At 43.7% G+C, this 23,512-nt stretch overlaps 1 long non-coding RNA gene across 1 annotated transcript in view; it reads left to right on the top strand.

The window, feature by feature from the left end:
* The window catches only part of LOC102564556 (uncharacterized), a 200,689-nt gene that overhangs the window by 4,878 nt on the left and 172,299 nt on the right, over positions 1-23,512 (top strand). Inside the window, exon 2 of the long non-coding RNA XR_009460830.1 lies at positions 17,847-18,127. This is a non-coding gene — a long non-coding RNA (uncharacterized LOC102564556). The remainder of the gene's footprint in view (positions 1-17,846; positions 18,128-23,512) is intronic.

Raw genomic sequence — 23,512 nt, forward strand, 5'->3', positions numbered from 1 at the left:
CTGGCCTCAGATTCTCTTCACAATAACAGCTTGGAAGTGAGGGGATAACACCATTAAGTCTTGCAAGGACTGCAGGGCTTGCCCTGTTACACAAGTGCAAAATGAGATCAGAATCAAGGTTAAGTCCCATAAATTGCTCTTGTTTTGGGTAATGGGAACTTCACGTAAAGCTTGTTGGCAGGACAGGGCCTTAATCTCATTCTTGCAAATCACTCCTCACTCTTCTACAGCAGCTTCACTACCTCTGCTGATTTCCCACTCCCTCCCCCATGATTTGCTAGTTTAAAAGTCAGCACAAGGATTTGCAGTGGAGGACAAGGAAAGATGATAGACTTTATTTACCCATGCTGAATCTGAGACCCAGCCATATTGTATGCATCTGGTGTGCCATAGTGACAGAAGTGCTGGCATGGTTTTCTGTTTTTCCTGCTCTGAAACTTTTGGATCTTTGTTGATAGTAGAAATGTGGCAAGTTTTAGGTCCATCCACTATAGAATTACATGCATTGCTACCTCAGGTATTTCTTCAGTAAGTGATTTCGGCATGCTCTATCAATAATTTGTCTAAGTGATTATTTAAATATCCTTGGAAGAGTTACAAGATTGATGTGAAAGATTCTTTTGGTCATTTCCTTGTCCCTCTTTCTTTCCTTGCTTTGTGGGACTTGTTTTACTTGTTTATCTGCCTGCCCGTTGGAGTCACCGTTTCCTTTTATGGAAATTTAAAATGAACATTCCCCACCCACTCACCCTAATCTGTTCTGATTTACATTGAATGATTTTAAATTTTCTAAAACCAGTTTATTTAGCTAACTTTCTCAGTTTCGAATTTTTCCCCTTCAGAGTTTCTCTTACTGATACAATGAGAACAGTTGACTGACTGGAAAAGTTATATAGATTGAACAAAAAAATATATATATGGAAAGAAAATGTAGCATGTGGAATAATACTTTGCTGGGAATTACATGGATTACATGACCTAGTGAAAGGTGTGGTCTGAACACACACCTGGAAATAGGACTCTTCTGTTATTTTAACCTGGCATTAGCTTGTGTGTGTGGCCCTAGGCAAATCCATGTAACTTCATTGCCTCAGTTTCCCAATTTGCAACCTAGGGATAAAAATACTCGCTCACCTGTTTCATCAGGAGGTTAAATAATATTAAGAAACTAACAAACAGAATTACTTATTATTATTATTATTATGATTTTTGGGGTGAGGGAGTGAGGGGTGTGTTCCTAATTATGACCTCCTTCCTGGTAATTTTTTTTAAATTGGTGACTGGTGATTCTAGGTAAAGAGAGATCCAAAGCAGGTCCCCTGATTATGTCATCACATAGGTTTGTTTATCAGATTCAGGTTGAGATCCTTGGGCATGGTAACCTGATGACTTCCAGCTCCCCATCCAGCATAATAAACCATTTGAAGTATTTCAAAGATATGGATGCCTCTGAATGTTTGAAAAATTGTGAAAAGTACTGAAAACTGCTGTTTCCCTGAATCTTGCAAAAGCAGCAAACAGACAGTATTCTCTGAGTTTGCTCAAGATACACAGTGGTTAACAGTTGTCCTTGTCTATGGTCCTTACTCAAGCAAAGTCCCTGTTAGCTATAATAGAAAATTCCCTGAACAAGGACTGATGGGCTTGGGGTTACCATTTATTTCTCGTCCTTTAGTTCGTTACCTCACCATAACCGAACCAACTTCCAGAAGACTTTCCTGTATGCACTAGAGAGGGAGTAAACTTATTCTTCTCTAAACAAGATGAAAATATTGGTGGAAAAACCCAAATATTCAGCTGGTGTAAATGACTAGCTCTATTCAAGTCTGTTGGAAACTGTTAATTTGCTTCAGTAAAGCTACACTAATTTTTCTGCAGCTGAGGCTCTAGCCCTTATTAATTTCGTACTAATCTGTTTATAGCTTTCAAATGTAGAGCCAGTTTGATTGCTGAACTGTTTATTGGGTGTGGTTACAGAATTACAAAAGTAATTATTTCACTGAAGTCCTTTATTTAAAAAAAAAGTACACTTCAGATTTACAGAATGGGACTAGACAATGACTAAGGAGCAAATTACATAAAAATTATTGCATGTACTTAGGTGTATATTATGTTTTCATGACTCAGAATGGGGCCTGTTTGGGTTGCATTTAGGGATGGTGGTTTCTTTGGGAAGAAAAACCACTGTGAAGTGCAAGAATTGCAAAGAGAACCAGCCTCTCAAATCCTGTGCCGAGACATGATATTAGATGATAAAATGCTACTTAAGTGGCAAGGCTGTTGGTGTTGCAAAATTTTACAACTTTACACGCTACATTGGTGGAACAAGGTGTTGATTACAGTATGGGAACTAATGCAAGGTTTAAAACCAAATAACTGCTTGAAAACACCTTTCTGCTAAACAGTTTCCAATTTGGGCTTGTGAAAGTTCAGAATTTGAAACAGTATCTTTTGGATACCTGAATTACCAAAAGTCAGCATCCTTCTCTGCACCAAAGGACTGGGTCTGTTGCCAGGGGCAATTATAACTTTTTGTTTTTTGCAATCATGTATTTGTTTCCCCATCACCTATAATGTTTCCAAACAAATCCAATTGGTGCTTATGAAATCTTCCATAAATCCTTCATCTACAAAAGATTTACGCCCTAGGGAGAAGCAGTGAAAGTGACGTGGCTATTACTGACTTAAAGGAAATACCTCTGGTGGTCAGAGGGTCATGCAGTTTTCTCTTCCATTGAGTTCTCAACTACGTGAATACCCTGGGCAATCAGGGTGCCAACATCAATTCTGATACTGGCTGATGAGTGACATGTCCACTTTCACCCAGATTGGGTACTAGAATTAATCTATCCCTTGCTCATCTGTTTAGCTTGCATTAGAATTTGCAATATGGAAGCAAAAGTCTTTATGTTCAATTGAATATTTCTTAGAACGATCCAGTTACTCTTTGCCTACCTCCTAGTGGTTAAAATATCTACATAAGAAATGTAATATTCCCCTAACAAAACTGAGCACTGCTGTCATGTGTGCTTGGTGTCATCATGTAAGCAGAATTTGTTATTGCTGGGTTGCTTATGGGTACTTCAGGTGTTTTGCTTTCTTTCAACTAAGAGGAAAAAAAGTGGAAATATTTTAATAAATTAATTGATCTAATGCATCCTCAAATGTTAAAAACAATTAAATAATTATACGGGTTTCATAAACAAAAACTAAATGAAAGCTAGGTCACATTTCAAGATTGCCAATTTTAACACTGCCTCTTTAAAAAAAATGTGAAGAAGCTTACTGGAGCTCTAATAACTTTGAAAATGACCTCAATCTTCATAACTGCTTGTTAAAGGATTTTCTAAAAAGAGCAGCAACACCTGGAGACTCATTTATCACTGTCTCTGCCTACTGGCGATCCCACCTACACACTGAAGAATGACTGCTAAAATAATATTTATGCAATAAACCATCTGAAATATGTAAGAGAAACCCTTCTCCAGGGATAGTAGAGATTAAACAACTGTTTGGGATAATTCTTGGTGGCTGGTTTATTGGTTACTTTTTGCAGCTTTGTAAATGTGGAAGTTTCTTTAGGTTTCATGGCATAACTTTGTGGATTTTTTGGGGCTTTTTTTGCACAATGTATTTCTCTGTTCTTCCATCTGACATCCCATAGCCTACCTAAAATTAAAGTGGTTTCCTTGATGAAAACAGTTTGCATTTTTTATATTGAATTTATGCTGGTGTTTTGTTTTTTCGGGGGAGAGGGATTGGTCTTGTTTGTTTTTTTTTTTAAGAAGAATATATTGTTTCCCTGCAACCCGACCTCATGGAGCAATGCAGGGATAGAGAGACAAAGTAATAAAGTTTTCCACTGATGGCCTGGTCCCTATGTTCCCTATCACAGGTAGATTTCGAATCCTGGAAGTGGCCTGGTAGCCAGGTCCACAGGCTGCAGAACTCAATGGAGTGACTCTTGCTAACTTCAGTGGTCCTCAGGGCTTGGTTCATGAGTGATGTAGCGGCCTGCAGAACACTGACTTTCACAAATTTTTAATTCTATACAAAGGCAAAATGTTGTATGTCCAAAATCCTACCTGTTATGCTCCAGTTGCTCTGCAGGCCACCTTTGTAGCCCAGTATCTCCAAAAGAACATTTAACGCAAGCAGCTGGTTAGCCCGTGTTGATCTGAGAGAAGAGGGGGCTCCACTATGGCAGTAAGTAGAATTCTTTACATTATAGGAGCAGGCCAATGCATAGTTTAGACTATTGGAATGAAAAGGACTAATTTTAACAATCTCCTTTAACCTCTAAGCCACACACATTAATTCTCTTTGTTCACTTAGTCCCAGTTACATCACAGGTGCTTGCACAGTAAATAGAGAGAGAATCTAATCATAACTAGCTAGCTGGACTTCTCTCAGCAAAGTAAAAACAATATGCCCACCATGACTGATAATCTATCTCTAGCCTGGGATGATGGGACACTGGTATTTATCACTCATATACAGTAGTATTTTATATCTAGCAAGTGCATTCATTGAATTCACTGTTCTTCCCTTCTGTGAAAGGTGATATGGTACAAAAGAGGAACTGTCATGAATAGATTAGTAGCTGTGGCCTGGGTACGTGTGCAGAATTCTAGATGGAAATACTATGTTAGAGCTCTCTTAACACCTCTGGGTTGGGGACCTGGCCAGGGGACAGGGTAACTTTTTAACAAGTGTATCTTTTATAGTGTTAATCTGGCAGTTTTTTTGGTAGCTCCTTTTGCTGGTCATGATGAAGAGGAGGGTTATCAGTAGAGTGAACAGAGAGTCTGCCAGGAAGACATAGATAGGGTGTCAGGCAAATGTCAAGGCAAAACTCCACTGGAGGACTCTCCAGTAAAGCTGTATTGCTATGACTTGACATTACTAATAGCAGCCCACCTGGTTCCTAACAGCCAGTCTATCAGTCTTTTCTGCTGCTGAAAAGAAAAACCTTCGGAGATGCGGTGAGCCCCATATTGAGTACAGAGCAAAGGATTCAGGCTCTGTTTCCTATTCATAGGATCAGGTCAGAATTTCTGAAAGGAGCAGTTATATTTGTGTTGCATGTTGGTAATTGGGAAGGGCAAAATTATAGAGGATGTTCAAAAGTTAAACATGGAGGTTATGGCAGGGGACAAAGATAAGCCTTGGGGAATAGGGGGAAAACATACTTGGACTCTGATCACCAGTATTTATGTAATCCATAATGTGCTCTGCTAATAGTCCTGGACATGACTGTAAACTGCAGCTGGCTAGAGGGCCTGGTGGCAATGTGGTGGGTCTATTCATGTTCATGGAGGGCTAGTTCCTATAAATTACTACAATGTTGCAGCCTCCAGAATAAGGTGAATATTGGGCATCTCAAAACCATAGTGTCCGCTAACTTGTGGGTACTCCTTGGTTGGAGTAGGGCTAAGGGACATCACCCTGACAGAAACATGCCCTCACTGAATGAGTCATTTTTGACCTGGAGGGATGTGGGCAGTGGGGTCCCCCAGGGCTCGGTCCTCAGACCCGCACTGTTCAACATCTTCATCAGTGACTTGGATGAGGGGGTAAAAAGCACCCTGTTCAAATTTGCTGATGACACTAAGATGTGAGGGTATGTGGGCATGCTAGAAGGGAGGAATAGGCTGCAATTGGACCTAGACAGGTTACAGAAGTGGGAAGATGAGAACAGGATGGGTTTCAACACTGACAAGTGCAAGGTGCTGCACCTGGGGAGGAAGAACCAGCAGCATACCTACAGGCTGGGGAACTCCCTTCTCGTCAGTGCAGAGGCAGAAAAGGATCTTGGAGTCATTATTGATGCCAAAATGAACATGGGCCGGCAGTGTGGGGACGTGATCAGGAAGGCCAACCACACTTGTCATGCATCCACAGATGCATCTTGAGCAGGTCCAAGGAGGTGATCCTCCCCCTCTATGCGGCACTGGTCAGGCCACAGTTGGAGTACTGCGTCCAGTTCTGGGCGCCGCACTTCAGGAGAGATGTGGACAGCATTGAAAGGGTCCAGAGGAGGGCCACCTGCATGATCAGGGGTCAGCAGGGCAGGCCCTACGAGGAGAGGTTAAGGGACCTGAACCTGTTCAGCCTCCACAAGAGAAGGCTGAGGGGGGATCTAGTCATCTGTTACAAACTAGTCAGAGGGGACCAGCAGGCATTGGGGGAGTCCCTGTTCCCCTGACTGCTACCAGGAGTGACTAGAAATAACGGTCACAAGCTGGCAGAGGGTAGATTCAGACTAGATATCAGGAGGTGCTACTTCACAGTCAGGGCGGCTAGGATCTGGAACTAACTTCCAAGAGAAGTGGTGCTGGCTCCTACCCTGGGGGTCTTTAAGAGGAGGCTAGATGAACACCTTGCTGTGGTTGTTTGACCCCAGTACTTTTTCTTGCCATGGTAGGGGGTCGGACTTGATCTGCTCAGGTCCCTTCTGACCCTACCAACTGTGAAATGATGATGTGTCAGGCAGTCAGCACCAGTTCTTATCTGTTGCTTTCTGGCAGAAGCTACAGCCATTGAAGCTCTGAATGTCTGGACTCAGTGTGGTTTTTGGATTCTGTCTCAATGGTCTAAAAGGGGAATGGTAGGTCTTGGGCAGCCTCCACTCCTTCATAGTATTGCCTAGGCGTATGCATTGAGGGTCTTGATGTGATGGTTGCTGGACTCCATACAAAGGGAATCATCAGGCAGCTGACTAGATTTCATAGATTCATAGATTCATAGATGTTAGGGTCGGAAGGGACCTCAATAGATCATCAAGTCCGACCCCCTGCATAAGCAGGAAAGAGTGCTGGGTCTAGATGACCCCAGCTAGATACTCGTCTAACCTCCTCTTGAAGACCCCCAGGGTAGGGGAGAGCACCACCTCCCTTGGGAGCCCGTTCCAGACCTTGGCCACTCGAACTGTGAAGAAGTTCTTCCTAATGTCCAGTCTAAATCTGCTCTCTGCTAGCTTGTGGCCATTGTTTCTTGTAACCCCCGGGGGCGCCTTGGTGAATAAATCCTCACCAATTCCCTTCTGTTTCCCCGTGATGAACTTATAGGCAGCCACAAGGTCGCCTCTCAACCTTCTCTTGCGGAGGCTGAAAAGGTCCAGTTTCTCTAGTCTCTCCTCGTAGGGCTTGGTCTGCAGGCCCTTGACCATACGAGTTGCCCTTCTCTGTACCCTCTCCAGGTTATCCGCATCCTTCTTGAAGTGTGGCGCCCAGAATTGCACGCAGTACTCCAACTGTGGTCTGACCAACGCCCTATAGAGGGGAAGTATCACCTCCCTGGACCTATTTGTCATGCATCTGCTGATGCACGATAAAGTGCCATTGGCTTTTCTGATGGCTTTGTCACACTGCCGGCTCATGTTCAACTTGGAGTCCACTAGGACTCCAAGATCCCTTTCCACCTCTGTGCCACCCAGCAGGTCATTCCCTAGGCTGTAGGTGTGCTGGACATTTTTCCTCCCTAGGTGCAGCACTTTGCATTTCTCCTTGTTGAACTGCATCCTGTTGTTTTCTGCCCACTTGTCCAGCCTATCCAGGTCTGCCTGCAGCTGTTCCCTGCCCTCCGGCGTGTCCACTTCTCCCCATAGCTTTGTGTCATCTGCAAACTTGGACAGAGTACATTTCACTCCCACGTCCAAGTCGCTGATGAAGACATTAAAGAGTATCGGTCCAAGGACCGAACCCTGCGGGACCCCACTGCCCACACCCTTCCAGGTCGAGACCGACCCATCTACCACGACTCTTTGGGTGCGACCCTCTAGCCAATTCGCCACCCACCGGACTGTGCAGTCATCCACATCACAGCCTCTTAATTTGTTCACCAGTATGGGGTGCGATACCGTATCAAAGGCCTTCCTGAAGTCCAAGTATACGACATCCACCCCTCCTCCTGTGTCCAGGCGTTTCGTAACCTGGTCATAGAAAGAGACTAGGTTGGTCAGGCACGATCTGCCCGCCACAAACCCATGCTGGTTTCCCCTCAGCATAATTTGTCCTGCCGGGCTCTCACAAATGTGAGCCTTGATAATTTTTTCAAAGACTTTACCAAGGATGGAGGTGAGACTGACCGGCCTATAGTTGCCCGGGTCCTCCTTCCTCCCCTTTTTGAAAATGGGGACCACGTTAGCCCTTTTCCAGTCCTCCGGGACTTGGCCTGTGCGCCACGAGCATTCGAATATTCCCGCCAGTGGCTCTGCAATGACGTCGGCCAGTGCCTTCAGCACCCTCGGATGGAGCCCATCCGGGCCTGCCGACTTAAAGGCATCCAGTTCTTCCAAGTGACTCTGCACCACCTCAGGATCTACGCATGGAAGTCTGGCGCCTTGCTGCTGCCTCTCTACAACCCCAGTGAGAGACTTGTCGTGCCCCTTGCTTAGGAACACTGAGGCAAAGAACTCGTTGAGGAGTTCAGCCTTGTCCCCCCTATCTGTCACCAATTGCTTCTGCCCATTTAGCAGGGGTCCTATTCCTCCCTGGGCCTTCCTTTTACTCCCTATATATCTAAAAAACAATTTCTTGTTGTCCTTTACTTGGGTTGCCATCCTCAGCTCCATGGTAGCTTTGGCCCGGCTAACTGCCTCCCTACAAGCACGAGCAGAGGAGGTATATTCATCTTTGGTGATCTCTCCCTGTTTCCACTTTTGATGTGCTCCCCTTTTGGCCCTTAGGCTGCCCTGGATTTCTCTGGTCAGCCATGGAAGCCTCCTGGCCCCTTTCCCTCTTTTGCCTCGCTCGGGGATCGTCTTGCTTTGTGCCCAAAGGATCGTTTCCTTTAGGCACAGCCACCCTTCTTGGGCACCCATCCCATCAAAACTCCTACTCTGCAGTGCTTCCTTGACTAATCGCCTGAGTGCAATGAGATCAGCTTTCCTAAAGTCTAGCACTTTCACCCTACTAGTTACCTTACCCACTCGCCGTCTTATGTTGAATTCTATTATAAGGTGATCACTGTCTCCCAGATAGCTACCGATCTGGAGGTCCCCTATCATGTCATCTCCTGTTGCCAATACCAGATCCAGTATGGCATTCCCCCTAGTGGGACCATGCACCTCCTGTGTCAGGTGGAGGTCCTGTACACAAGTTAGAAACCTGCGTGAGCGATGGGACCTTGCTGTCTGCGTCTCCCAGCAGATGTCCGGGTAGTTTAGGTCCCCCATGACTACCGCCTCTTTAGCTTTTATGGTCTCCGAGAGTTGCCTCAGGAGCCCCGCATCTATTTCTTCCCCTTGGTGTGGGGGTCTGTAACAGACCCCTACCACCAAATCCCTTTCTCCTTGCCCCCCATGTAGCCTAACCCACAATCCTTCTACTTCCTCAGCCTTGGATTCTGTCTTGATGAGGGTTGATGTATATTGCTCACTGAATTTCTTACGTGTACACATTGATTCAGAGGATCAGTGGTTGCCTACTAATGTGCTGTATACAAATATCCTACCAGCAGTTGTACTGTGTACAGGGAAAGCATCAGCTTGCCATTTCATTTGTGGTGATAAGCAGGGAGACTGAGTATGAAACTATCCTGATCGCTCAAAGCCTGGCAATAATGTTGGCTGAAATTTCTCCATCAATGCTGCTTTTCTATGTAAAATTGGGTGTCCCCACTTCCTCCCCACATCCCCCGGATAGTCCCCAGATGAGTAGGAATCATTTAATTTTCTAGTAACGTAATCATTTGCTTTTCATATTTTCTTCATCATGGATTATTGTTGGTGGGATATAGTTGGTTGTATATTGCCTTGTATGTTTGTACTTGGCTGTATAAAAAGGTAACACATTTGCCTAGTTAAACTGATAAATAGAGAATCAGCTGTATGAAAAACAGGGATGTGACACTGTGCGTGTTTAGTGTGTGTGGTGCTGAGAAGTATTCCACATGTTGGGTATAAACCCTTTGTTTAGATGGCCCTTGCATTTTATCTCTACACAATTTGGGGTAGAAAAATGAAATGGGTTTTAAATAATGTTCAGAAGAACATTGCTCTTCCTGAATAGCGATGGCCTGCAAATGCAGAAGGGTTGCACACAGGGTAGAAGGACGGAGGCAAAACTACTGTTGGCTTAATTACTACAGACCAGCCTTTTAAATAAATGAGTGACAAACACCAAATATTGAAACAGTTTTCTGTTTCTTTGGAGAATAACAAGCAAATATTAAAAAAACAAACTTTTTTATCTTGTTCCTTGAAGTCAATGAGTCTGTTTACTTTTTATTATTCAAATTATGGGAATGAAAGAAGAAACTCAGTTTTAACTTTAGCTTATCTAGAGTCTCTGGAAGCTAATCAGACTGTTTGGTGTTTGACTATCACTGTTCATGAGATAAATCAGTTGAAAAGAGATAAAGGAATTCCAGGGAGGATGATGCTTATATATTACCACTGCCAGCTCAACCAAAGTGAGGATAAGCATCTTCTAAACACCAGAGATATGGTAATATTATGCTGTATAATTAAGCAGTTACAACAATTTTTAATGGTAGGTGTTTCTTACTGTTCTGACCTCTCTGATCTACAGGTCTGCAAATTATTTAGTAAATTGCAAAGCAGCCTAAAACAACAGAAACAGTCATTTCACTTTACCAAGTCACAGGCCTGGGTAAAATACCGTGGCCTTGTGAAGCTTTTTTTCACTCATTCTTCTAGTGTTTATGCAGTTGAATAACAGTTATTGAGGATTGGGTCTAAGACTTGTTGGCAAACAGTCATTAAATGTGAATCATCTTTCAACAAGATCTGTTATCTGGTCAAGAAAAGGAAGGTGGTATCCAGCTTTTTAGGATGCCAGCCTGAAACTTAAGAGACTATGGTTAGGGCTGTGTTACAGACTCTTCACATAAAATATAAGTGACAAAAAAGTCACTTAATTTCTTGATGTCTCAGCTATCCATCCGTAAAAATTGCATCACAGCACTTCCTTCCCTCACAGCGGTATTGTTAGGATTCTATATATAAAGGGCTTAGTCTGTCTGTTTGTGTGCCTGTAATGCTCTTGGGGGGCATGGCTCCCAGCGGGATGTGGCTCTAGTCAATGCTGCGTGCGGGACGAATTCCCAATCAAAAATGATGGCAGGGATGGAACGCCACCACAATGAGGGGAGGGAGTGGCATGGGGCCAGATGCAGAGCTGAGGTGGGTGGAGAATGATGGCGGGGATGGAGCATCACCATGACGTTGGGGACAGAGGGGACAGAGCTGGGCGGGCGGCAAAGCCAACACTGCTGGCTTTGGGCCCTGCCCCACCTGGCCCTGCTCCTTGGAGGCAGTGGCGGTGGCGTGGGGTGCTGGCGGTGTGGCGCTGGCCTTAATGCCCCCTCTGTCTCTGCCATCATGGTGGCACTCCATCCCTGCGGTCAATTTGCTAGTAATATAATAAAGATTGTAAAGTGCTCAGATACTGTTACGGTCATATTTACACTTGAATTAGTGAATTGCTCTGATTAGAAGTCTACTTTTTTCATTCAAAAGACTCATAAAATAGCACTTGTATGCAGAGCTGATTTATAATCAGCAGTCTTTATCCTGTACTAGCAGTATCTTTGTGCATGCAACAAAAATACAAAGTCAGAAATATTTTCCACTAGACTTATTTTTAGTGCATTTAATTTTTTTCCTTGGTTGTTTCATTTTTTCCTCTATTGTTATCAACTTGTAGTTAGGAAATAAACTGTTTTTACTAAAACTGAACCTGGAAGTGTAGGGTCAACTTATATGCAGGGCTGACTTGTAATTGGAACAATACAGTAGTTGCTTTATTTTGTGAGGGATTATTATCTATTGCAGTGGTGTAACAAGCAGAGTTGGTACTTGGGATAAACCCTGCAGGAGTGGAGGTGGGTTCGGAGAGCAGGGGTAAGAGGATGGGGACTTGTGGTTCTGAGAGTTGAGGGAGGGAGGGCAGCAGTCCTACCCATACTGGCTGTGGTGATGTATAGCGGGTGCATGGGGGTGCATGTGCACCCATTGAAAGCGCTGGTGCACCCCCTGACTGGCTGCGCTCGCCACTTAGGTGATGGGAAGGGGGGGCAGGCAGGAGCGTTAGTGTCCCCCTGCAAGCACCGGCCGATCTCTGCAGCCACTCCCAGAAGCAGCGCAGAGCCTCCTAGAAGCGGCTGCCATGATTGGTGGCAGCAATTGGCCATTGCAGGATCAGCCGCAGGGGGACCCCCCTCCCCGGTCGGTGGGACTGGTCGCAGGGGGGGTATGTGCCCCCCCTGATTAAGGCGGCACCTGTCACCAGTGCATACTGAAACTCCTAAACAGTTCCTGGCTGAACTGCTGCTGCCACCACCATGTGCCCTACCCTCCCTAGCTGTTGTTCTTCAAGTAGCAACTGCAGCTGCTGCAGCCAAGGACTGTTTTTGAATGTCCAATATGGGTACGCCACCAGGGTGTGGACTCTGTGGTGGTGGGGGAAATTTTGGAGCCCTTCTAACTTGAAACTCAAGGTGGGTGTCCCTCTCACCCACCCCTAGTTAGATTCCCAACAGAACAGTAGCTTACTTGCCCCTCCACCTTTTAGTCTCCCAAGATTGCCACCTAGAAATAGCATATCTAAATAGTGGTAAGACCTTACGAGTGGTGTTCAGCTGGGACACACTTTGTATGCAGGTTTCTGTCCAAGTATTTGCTGTCTTCTAGGGCTGTGCAAAACAGCACCATTTCGTTTTGACTTCCATTTCAACGTTTTGATGGGACAGTGTTTAGTTTTGAGTTTTATTTCATTTCAAAACCACTGTTCTGTTTCGTTTCATCAAAACTGTATTGTTGTTTTGACACTGTTTCAACATTTTGCCTGTAGGATATAATGGGGAAGCACAAAATTGCCTATAACTTTGTCATTTATTGCCTGATTCAGATGAAACTTGCAGAGGTGGTAGCCCCTGCTGAGGCCACAAAGCCTGTCAAGTTTCAAGGAGATAGGTGCCAGGGTTTCTGGGCAACTGCACCTGAAAGTCTTGAAAATAAAACAAGGCACAGCAGAGTGAAAAACTGCAGGCATGGTAGCCCCTGATGAGGTCATGAAGCCTTCCAGCTTTCAAGGAGATAGGTGAAGGGGTTTCTAGGAAACTGCACCTCAGGCTGCTGACAAGCAAAACTTGTGACATAGGTGACACTGTATGTGTTAAGGTGCACCCTTACTGGTACTGGGGCCTCTATACAACATGGTAGTGTGCCCCAATGAGGACTCCTCCTCCCCTACAGCCTCAGTTCAGTCCACCACTTTAAATGACAACAGGTAATAAAATAATGTAGTGAGTACTAGCACTGTAGCACCAGCAGCCCAACTGTGACAGAGCCTTTCTTTCCTCTCCTGCAGGAGCTTCTTCTCCAGCAGTTGCCAGAGAACTTTCCCTGCCAGCCCCAGCCCTGGGGCTTAGATGTGCCCAGGGCCCTGCATTGTTCCAGTCAGGTGCTAGGGGTGTTGGTCTAAAGACATGGCATTGGCAGACAAGGTCCTTTGGGTCAATCTAATCTGGTATCTTTTGGCAGACCAACTGAATAGTTACAGAAATATATCTTAGCAAGCTTTTGGGTTGAAAAACCCTTCGTCAGGCTGAGGAAGCAGCTGCAGTTGGTGTGTGTATGTGTGCTATTGCTGGATGGAAGAAATAGTAAAGAAGCCAGAGGCTGGCATGCAATGCAAGCAAGAAAGCCAGTCAGTGAAAATGGAAATGGAGGTGTCAGGTGGTGAGGGACAAACTGGAGTGGGGGCGGGGGCAGAGGGAGGTAGCAGTGCAGGTAAAAGTGGAGAGGTACCTGGGGAGCCAGGTGTCTGGCAGGCTGTAGTGTATCAGAATTCCAATGTCTATAGTGAGTCCATGACTTCCTGTACCTAGGAGGTTGATGAAGTGCAGTTCATAGGCTCATCTGTAAAAAGTAGTTTGTAAATTCAAACAAGCACTGAACCTCACTAACCTCATCACCAGAAGCGAACTTCCTACAGCCCAAAAAACACTGAATGGATCCAGGCCATGCCATGACAAGACACAAAACCTACGAACAATATCTCCAATATGGGGATATCTTCACAGTATAATACATATCTCCACCGGGGCACCAAGTGCCCTGATGGAATATACGTGGAGACACCAAGCAAGAACTGTGCACCAGAATGAGCGCACACGGAAAATCTATCAAAGACAACTACAGAACACCACCTATCTCCAGTCTCTCAGGCCTGATCCTCAAAGGGAATTTACAAACCACTTTTCACTGATAAGCCTATGGACTGCACTTCATCCCTCCCCCAGAGCACTGGGATTGGAAGGGACCTCGGGGAAGGATCACAGTCACTGGTCAGCTACACAGTCAATATGAGAGCAGTCCTTCCCCCCTCTTTCCCCCTTCCTTTCCTTACTTTCTGTTTCCCTGCAGGCAAGCCCAGCTTGAGCTTTGAAACGCAAAATGTTTTGAAACTTTCAAAACATTTTGACTGTCCTTGTTTCATTTTGAAGCTGTTTCAAAGCCCTTTGTTTCATTTTGATTTTGCTGTTTTGAGCTCGAAATGAGTTGAAACAGCATCAAAATGAAACAGACAGTGGAATTTCTCACAGCCCTACTGTCTTCTTATTGTGGGATTTGGATTTTGCATAAATTGTGTGTTATTTACATCTTGCATAATTTCTGATTCTGAGATTTACCCTTTGCATACTTCCTGATGGGAGTACAATGGAATGAGTTGGTCATGACATTTTTCATGCAATTGGAAATCAATGACTGTGCAGAAGCGCAGCCAAGATGTTTGTGAAGGTTGAGCTGCCATGTAACTATGGTCAGAGATGGTAGTGACCCAGCAAGTTCAGCTAACTTTTTCCATTTATAAAATCCTAATTTCAGTTATAACTACTCAATTTCAATAATTCAAGTCAAATTTTTCCATAATGGTTATCTGTCTTAGGATGCATTTTGGGGCAATTTTCAGTTAAAGGGGTGGTGGGAAGGGAGGGGGAGGTCAGCCATTGCTCAGAATATGGTTAAGGGGAAATATATTGATTTGCCCATGTTAAATTCTCACATCACTTCCCTGGGAAGCTCTAATGCCTTTCTTTGTCCTCCGGAGCAGGGGCTTAACATTTGATCTGGAGGGTTGCCATGATGCCTTTTGCTCAACTTGAGCAAACTTCTGAAACAGTTCTGGCCATACTTGTCCCATGGAGGCTTGTTAGAAGTTAGCAACTACATTTTTCGAAGACTCAACCCATACTGCCCAGTGGGTCTGCCTCAGGGATGAATCAGCATTGTATAGGTAATAGACTTTTGGACTCTACTTCACGTATGATAGAAATTGGAAGGTATGTAGTGAATTTGGCAGCATACTGAAGGAGGACAAAGGTTGGGCTCATGTGTAATGCAGTTGAGAGCTATCCCAGAGTACTAGATATTATTCTTTCCTCTGCCATATCATCACGGGTGACTGGTGCCTCCAAGTCTGGCGGGGCACCAGCGGGGCACAACCGGGGGGTCCCCCTAGAGACTGGGAGGGGAGGAGAGGGGAGGGTTCCTCAGCGGCCAGCTGGTGGCTGGCAGAGCCAATTTCAGGACGGACACTAGCGCTCTCCATGCCCCGCTGCCAGCTGGAGTGCTCACTGTCAGGAGGGGCAGCAGCACTCTCAGGTGGGGCATGTGCCTCCCCCACCCGTGTCCCCCTACGCGCCACCTATGCATACCATTGTTATGTGATGTGAAACAAATCACTTACCCCAGGTAACCACTAGATCTCTCTTCCTCACTTTCTGTGTGCCCAGGTTGATAACAAAGTGTGTCATTGATTGTTTTGCATTCCTTCTCACCTTCCACCTTACACCATAACCCAGTGCAAATAACATGCAGTTAAAAAGACTCCAAGGAATGTCTTTTCAACAAAGCAACTTTCCCCCTCAGCTGTAGTCATTCAGAGCTATGCTTTGAATATAGAAAGGACCATAAAAGATTGTTAAAATTCTGAGGAATTGGACCCCCCTAGGCATCTTAAACTGGATGTCCCAAATTGGTGGAAACTGTTGACAACTTTAGCCTTTGTATCTCTCCCTGAGCTGCCATTTGCGAAATGGGGATGATGATACTCCCTCATTTCCTAAACATATAGTGCATATACAAGCATTATTCTTTGTGAAGAGCTTAAAAAAAGATAATAATTTGCATCACATGAAGATTAGTAACTCTGAAGATCTGAAGAGGGTGCACTATCTGTCTTGTTCACTGAATAAGGCTGGGATTTATGATTATGTCATTAAAAAATGGAACATAATGCATGAACCCAAAGGGGCCTAACTGAGGCAACCTTAAATTCTGGTATGTCCTAAAATGTATAGTGCTTAATTTTGCAATCTCAATTTTCTTTTATTTCAGTTGTTTTTTCTTTCTGTGTGTGGGTGTGTGCTCGGGGCGTAGAATGTGTGCATGTGCCTTCGTGTATGCTGTACCTAATATGCATATTGTTTTTTTATTGAACATAAAGCATGCTACTTATATCTGAAGTTTGGAAAGAGTCAGTAAAATGAAAGCATGAACAGTAGAATATGTTTAATACAATTTATTCTTTATTTATCGTTAACAAATATAACTATCCTTCCAACCTAGAAACACTGATCCCACTGGGGACAGGTTCTGACATCAGGTGCATGGGTGATAATTTGGAGTGACTTTTAACATTCGTGGTATTATAATTCAGTGAAATGACATTACTTATGATTCCTACCAGTTTAAATGAGGTCAGAAGGCAGCCTCATAGTGTTCATGACCTTTCTCTGTAATCAAATAGCAGGGTTTGGTTTTGGTCAGTTCTTGTTCCTATTGTTATCTGTATTACCATGGACCCTGGAGTGCTGAGCACTGCAAAAATACAGAGCAAAAAACAGTCCTTATCTCAAAGTGCTTACAATGTGAGTGTGACAAAAGGGATAACACTGAGTATGGAGAGATGGAGTTGATCCAGAACACAATGCAAGAGCGGGGGTTAGCACAAGAGGTAGTGAATGCAACATAGCAGCAGCCTTATTGTTGTCAAGTTTTTTGTAGGCATCACAGCAAAGGAGAGGTTTGAAGGATGTGTTTGAAGTGAGGTAACTTTCCAAATGTTTAAGGGGTTCCCCAAGGAATTAAAAAAAATAAAATATCAAGGCCTACTTTACATCCCACTGCAATCTGCTGAAGTCAACAGCAATATTCCCATAGACCTTTATGTATATTGGCTTAGAATTGTTCTTTTTACTGTCATTTGTGCTAATCTATTTATGTAGCCCATATATTTGCTAGGATGTATGTGAGCCACTGTCGAGGAATATCTGATGTTCCTTTTTCTTTATCGGAGAAATGACTTTCACGCACTGAAGACTTTCATGCAACACAAGAGTTGTAGAACTCAAGGACATTATGCATGTTGTGACACGCCTGAAGGACCTTAGGGTCCATCAGTCAATGAAAGGATGAAAATAGTTCACAAAACATGTGAAAAACATCTTATAAAAAGGCAGCCACATTTCATCTCCTCAGGATCTAGTACTCACTGCAGATATCTTCTTCACTGGCATTCTCTCTTTCTAATCTAAATGAGCCTCAACATGTTGAATTTCTAGGTATGTTGCATATATTGCCTGCCAAAGTATGCACTGGAGAATGGATTGAACAGTTGAGCTTGGGCTTCTGCTTGGACAGGAGAAATTTAGGGTCAGGGTGGGAGTTATAGTTGCACTGAGGATGGATGACTAAGATGTAGATGGAAAGGAAATTTTACTGCTTTGCTTACATAGTTTGGTTTTATTATTATTTTAGATTCATGTTGAATGTGTAGACTCTTGAGTTTTTTATTTTGTTTGTTTGTTTGAAGCCTTTGAAACACAACAGCGAGCTGCTACATGAGGCTACTGACTTACAGCCTTAGAAGCCAACAGCCTTCCACTGACTTCAGCGAGCATTGGCTTAGGCCTTGGTACCTGATGAAAAGAAATTCTACATTGATTTATGCTTCCTTGATGGGGTCAGTCCTTGAAAGGTTATTTTCATCCATGAGTTATTGCTGCCTGCTTCCCTCAATGTTTTGTACTGAGGCAACAAGCTACGAGAAAGCTCCTTTAATTTTATCCACTCACTCTCCTCCTACACCAACAGGTAAGGGTTTCAGGTTATTTTGAGTTGTGTATATTTTGTCTTAGTAACTTAGGATAAGGTTAAAAAAAGTAAATCTAACAACACACTTGTCAGGTTTAACCACATCAGTTACAGAGTATGTAAAAAGAGATGGATTTATGGCTTAAGCAATGGATTTGTGTTAGACTTCTGTATCTACTTCCCTATCTCACTGAAGCCTTGGAAATGAAAATTAGTCCCTCTGTTCTCCCTTCCTGCCCCTGTGAATTGAATATAATCATATTTCCTTTGTCTATCTCTGTTTTTTTTCACTTAAACATCTTCATTTTATTTACAAAGTATTAATTTCTTGAGGCATGTATAACTGAGAGAAATTTCTGTATCATGGATAGATCAGTTCACTAACTACAATGAATATAGTATTGCAAAGCAATATATGGTTTTCCTGTTCCTTATAACTATATCTGTTAAAAATGAAGTAAATATATATCAAGAAGTGTTTAGATGTTGAAAACTTTAAAAAAGTATTTGAGGAAGTTGTTCAAAAACTAAAAAATCTAGGCCAGCATTTTAGCTGCTCCAAAATGCTGAATATTTTTCTTTTCTGAAGAAAAATTTGAAGGAAAAAAACTTAGGTTTGGAAAAAAATCTCTCAACTGTTTTGTGACAGAACTCAATGCTCCACTGGACAGGATAGTTATTGGTCAAATCTTGTAAAGCGAGAGATGTGCTAGTGTGTAAATTCCTGTCTGCTGGAAGCAAATGTTGATTAGCAAGATGACAGAGTAGGCAGTGGCAATACAACTTTTCTCTCTGCCTCCCACAGACCTGGGTGGAACACAAAGTTGTCAAGAGAGTTCATTATCCAGGCCCATTTGAACTTTGTTATGGACATTGCCCCTAGAGATCTTGTTCCTTAATAACTAATACAAATCACTTTCATTGACCTTAATGGGACTTTGAACCTGTAACAAAAGAGTAGGTGGGCTTTCAAATGTGAAAACCAGTAGACTGACACTGATGTAGAGCAGTGGTTCCCAAACTGTGGTACATATACCTCTGGGGGTGCGCACAACATTATTTGCTCCCTGTACAATTTCCAGCAATATAAAATATATAGTTACCATTTGGCTTCTAAAATATTCTGACTCTTAGCACTGCTAGTAACTTGCTACTTTCTTTGATTTCAGCAGCATATACCCAACAGCATTTAAAACTGGGATGCTTTAAGGTACACCTGTAGATATAGATTTAAATGCTTAACTGTAGGCAGTGGGGTTGAAAATTTAGGGCAATATTTGCATAATTTTAACTTAGATTAGTGATAAAATGTTACTGATAGAATTTTATTTGGGGTTAAGATAGAAAGTCAACCATTTCTGGTCCTATAAAAATATTCTGTGACTTGTGGATAGGCCTCTGTTTCTCCTGTCTCTTCCTGGGTAAGAGGTGGGCCAAGCAGACCATCATTCACAATGTTTTGTTCCTGTTTGAACTGGAAATGTACTGAGCCTGCTGTCCTGAGTGTCTCTCTGTCTGTCTCTCATTTCACTCTGTTAAGGCAGTTTACTCATTCTGTGTGGGTGAACTAAAATGATTCTTGGCAACAGAGTAGTAATTAATTTATTTGCTTGTATATGTAAAGGATGTAATTGGGTTCCTATGTACTTTGGTGACCAGCACAACACAGTTATGCACATAGCTGGGTATCTGGTAGTGCACAGCCTGGTTCTGCTGTTTTGCTGTCCTGCACAGTATCTCAGTATTGAAGTCTGAAGTCCTAACAATGAGCACTATCCATAGTATTGCATTTTTTTAAAGGACTGCACTCTGACATTGTAGACTGCACAGGTGAGGGCCTATGGGCTAGATCCAAAATAGGATTGAATGGAATCTAGAGCCCTGTTAGAGGCCTGTGTTCTCTGTACATGGAGAAAGTAAGGTGTGTGAGAATGACACCCAAAATAACCACCATGCTGAGGGGGAAGTCCCTTCAAACTAGCCTATAGGAATTGTTGAGAATAAGGAGGTCTTAATTCCTGGGGTGGGATGGGATTTACTTTTGGTTGTAGAGAGATGACCTTGTCCACTCAGGGCACATTCTAGAAGGTAGGTGTGTACAACCTTTCTTTCAAAAACAGAGTAGGGTTCATGCTTTCCTGGCAGAACCAGGGGAGAAGGAAGTGTGGTGTGCCTCTTGATTGGTAGTCTAGTGCGTGGAATGCTCTCTCAGATTGTATGGGACCTGGAGTTAAATCTTTTCTCTCCAGGTCTCCCATCTCCCAAGAGAGTGATTTAACCACTATTGCCATAGGCCAGGGGTTCCCAAACTGTGGCTGTGTACCCCTGGCGGTACACAAGATATCTCTTGGGGGTATGTGGGAGACATTGTGTAATGGTGGATTTAATTGTCATTACAATAATAATAATTAGCATTAAGGGGTTAAAATATGCTGGTAGGGGTATGCAGGCAGCTGGTAAATCTGGAAGGGGATATGCAATAAGAAAAAGTTGGGGAACCTCTGCCATAAGCTAGTCTGGGACAGGGGACAGGATCCTGATGAAGCTGATCCACTGGGCAACAAATAATTCAAGATCCACTGGGCTGGAGTAAAGGAAGAAGTCTCTGCAACCTATTGGTCAGCACACTTACCTGGGAACGGGGTGACCTAGTGGTGATCCCTGCTTCAAAGACTGCTTATGCATTTTTCTTATTTAAGAACTATTAAGTGTAAATTGTATAAAATGTCCTGGGAACAGGGACCAGAATCCAGGATTCCTCTCATCCAGGTGAACGTTCTAACAACTAAACTCCATGAAGTCATGAGGAGCTTACAGTCTGATGGCTAGGGCATTTGTTGAGATGGTGCCTAGTGTGGCTAAGAACTCTCTCAGGATGGAGAGCATTGGGGGAGTGCTCTAAACCTGTTGCATGTGTCAGGGATCTTTTCCAACAGCTGTTTCTTTTCAAATGAAAGAGGTGCCTGCCACTGCATCTTGGGGAGAGGCTGCTCCATTTAGTGTACTCTGAGCATGCATAAAGGATGAAGTCCCTCAGAAGATGTAGACAGAGGAATGCCTAGCTTCTGAGTCCCAATAAAGTTTTAGGCATAAATGGGGTGCTGAGCTGCTCAGCATTTTCAAGGCTGATGTGTGTCTGGGCATATGTAGAAGCAAAACTCTAACTATCAAATACTTTTTAAGTTTGAACCCTGAGGCACCTCTGGAATTCAGGCATTTCTATGGTTAAGCACTAACTGAGCAGGGGGTTTTGTGACTGCAGTTTTGAATATAGGTGCAATTAGGTGCTAAACTCCCACTCCCAGCACCTAAGTCCTGCTTTAGAAGTGGTCCCTTGGCCTTTATTTATTTATCAAGCACTTTGGTTACCTTTGGAATTAATCAGCAATATTAATAATGACCTGAGAAAATAGCGCTGTGAATTCACATCCCATAATAGAGCATAAACTACTTGTACTGGCGGTGCGCAGCTGGAGGAACTCTGGAATCGCAGTGAGTGGGTGTTAATAGAAGTAAATGGGAACCTAAGAAAAGCTATTAGATGGACAAGTTTCTGGCTGCCATTCGCAGGATGGTTGTGGTTGTCTGTGATATTTAGCAATTCAGTCATTCTGTAACCTCTAATTACAGGCCCTTGAAAATGACATGTTGTTGGTGCCATAAACTAAGCATTTTGTTCTAACCATGTAGTTGTGTGGAGAATGTACTAGCTCTTTCAAACAGGTGATTATAGAGTGAGAGCAGCAGAGGCAAGGACAATGCAATAGTAAAAGTGAATTTGCCTACACAGGGCATTTGAGAGAGTGATTGGTAAAACTCATCAGCAAAGCCTATATGCAGTAGGGCTGTGCAAAATGTCACCAGCTGTTTTGTTTCGACACTGTTTTGACTTGTTTTGAGCTCGAAACAGCGAAATCAAAATTAATTGAAGGGTTTTGAAACAGCCTCAAAACGAAACGAGGGCAGTTGAAACATTTTGAGAGTTTCAAAACGTTTCAAGTTTTGAAGCTGAAGCTGGGCTTGCCTACAGGGAAATACAAAGTAAGGAGAGGAAGGGGGAAAAGGAGGGAAGGACTGTTCTGCTATTGACTGTGACTGTTTGGCTGCCTGAGATGCTGCTGGTGCTACTGTGCTGCTTACTAAGTTATTGCCTGTTGTCGTTTGAAGTGGTGGACTGGACTGAGGCTGTAGAGGAGGAGGTTGTCATGTAAATGTCCTAGTGCCAGTGAGGGCGTACCTTAACACACACACACAGTCATACATGTCACAAGTTTTGCTTGCTAGCAGTTTGAGGTGCAGTTTCCCAGACCCCCCCTGCACCTATCTCCTTGAAACTCAGCAGGCTTTGTGGCCTTAGCAGGGGCTGCCATGCCTGCTGTTTTCACCCCCTTGTGCCTTGACACTTACAAGTTACACAAGTTTTGCTTTCAAGACTTTGAGGTGCAGTTTCCCAGAAACCCCTGCACCTCTCTCCTTGAAATTTGCAGGCTTCATGGCTTCAGAAGGGGCTACCATCCCTGTTGCTTTCATTCAAATCTGCCAAAAACCGACAAAGTTATAGGCAGTTTTGTGCTTCCCCATTATAACCTCTGGGTGAAATGGCAAAACAGCGTGAAAACAGCAAAACAGTTTCAACAAAACAAAAAGGAAAAGTGGTTTCGAAATTAAACGAAACTCAAAATGAAACACTGTTCTATCAAAACATCAAAACAGAAATCGAAACAGAACAGTGCTGTTTTGTACAGCCCTATTGTGCAGCTTTCTGATACATCCTGTACACTGGTTAGTAAACCTCTCTCAGAGCAAAGTCCAAAGTTACTTATTTCTTAAAGAAAGCAGTAGAAGGCAAACAAAGCAGATCAAAATATGAAACGACATGAAACAGATCAAAATATTGTTACACTCAGCCATAGTAAATAAATATATTCAGATTTCAATAACATTTTGTTATTTTAGATTCACATGCATTTTTCCCAAAAAAGTATCATATAGCTCAGTGGTGGCCAACTTTTTTGGCAGGCATGCCACAAGTTAGCCCACCTTTTCTCCCATCCCCCAAATACTGCTCTGATCCCTGTCCCCTCCCAACCCCCTCCCAGGAGTACTTGTTAGTTTGCATCCACATGGATGCGCACAGATCCAGGGAGCACGTGACCCCCATACCTGCCCCAGGGTGTGCCCGGAGGGGGAAGTCCCCCCCCCATCTCTGTAAAGGCCCAGGCTGCCTTTGTGCCAGCCTTGCTGCAGGGATGGGGCATGCTGGCCTGAGGAGAGAAAACCCATGGGGAGCAGTGGGCTGCTGCTGCACGCTGTACCATGCTACAGCTGCCTCTGGAGTTGCATGGAGCTGCCATGTGCCTGCTGCCACCGGGGGGTAGTGGGGGG

The sequence above is a fragment of the Alligator mississippiensis genome, chromosome 3 (genome assembly GCF_030867095.1).
Source record: "Alligator mississippiensis isolate rAllMis1 chromosome 3, rAllMis1, whole genome shotgun sequence".
Lineage (NCBI taxonomy): Eukaryota > Metazoa > Chordata > Crocodylia > Alligatoridae > Alligator > Alligator mississippiensis.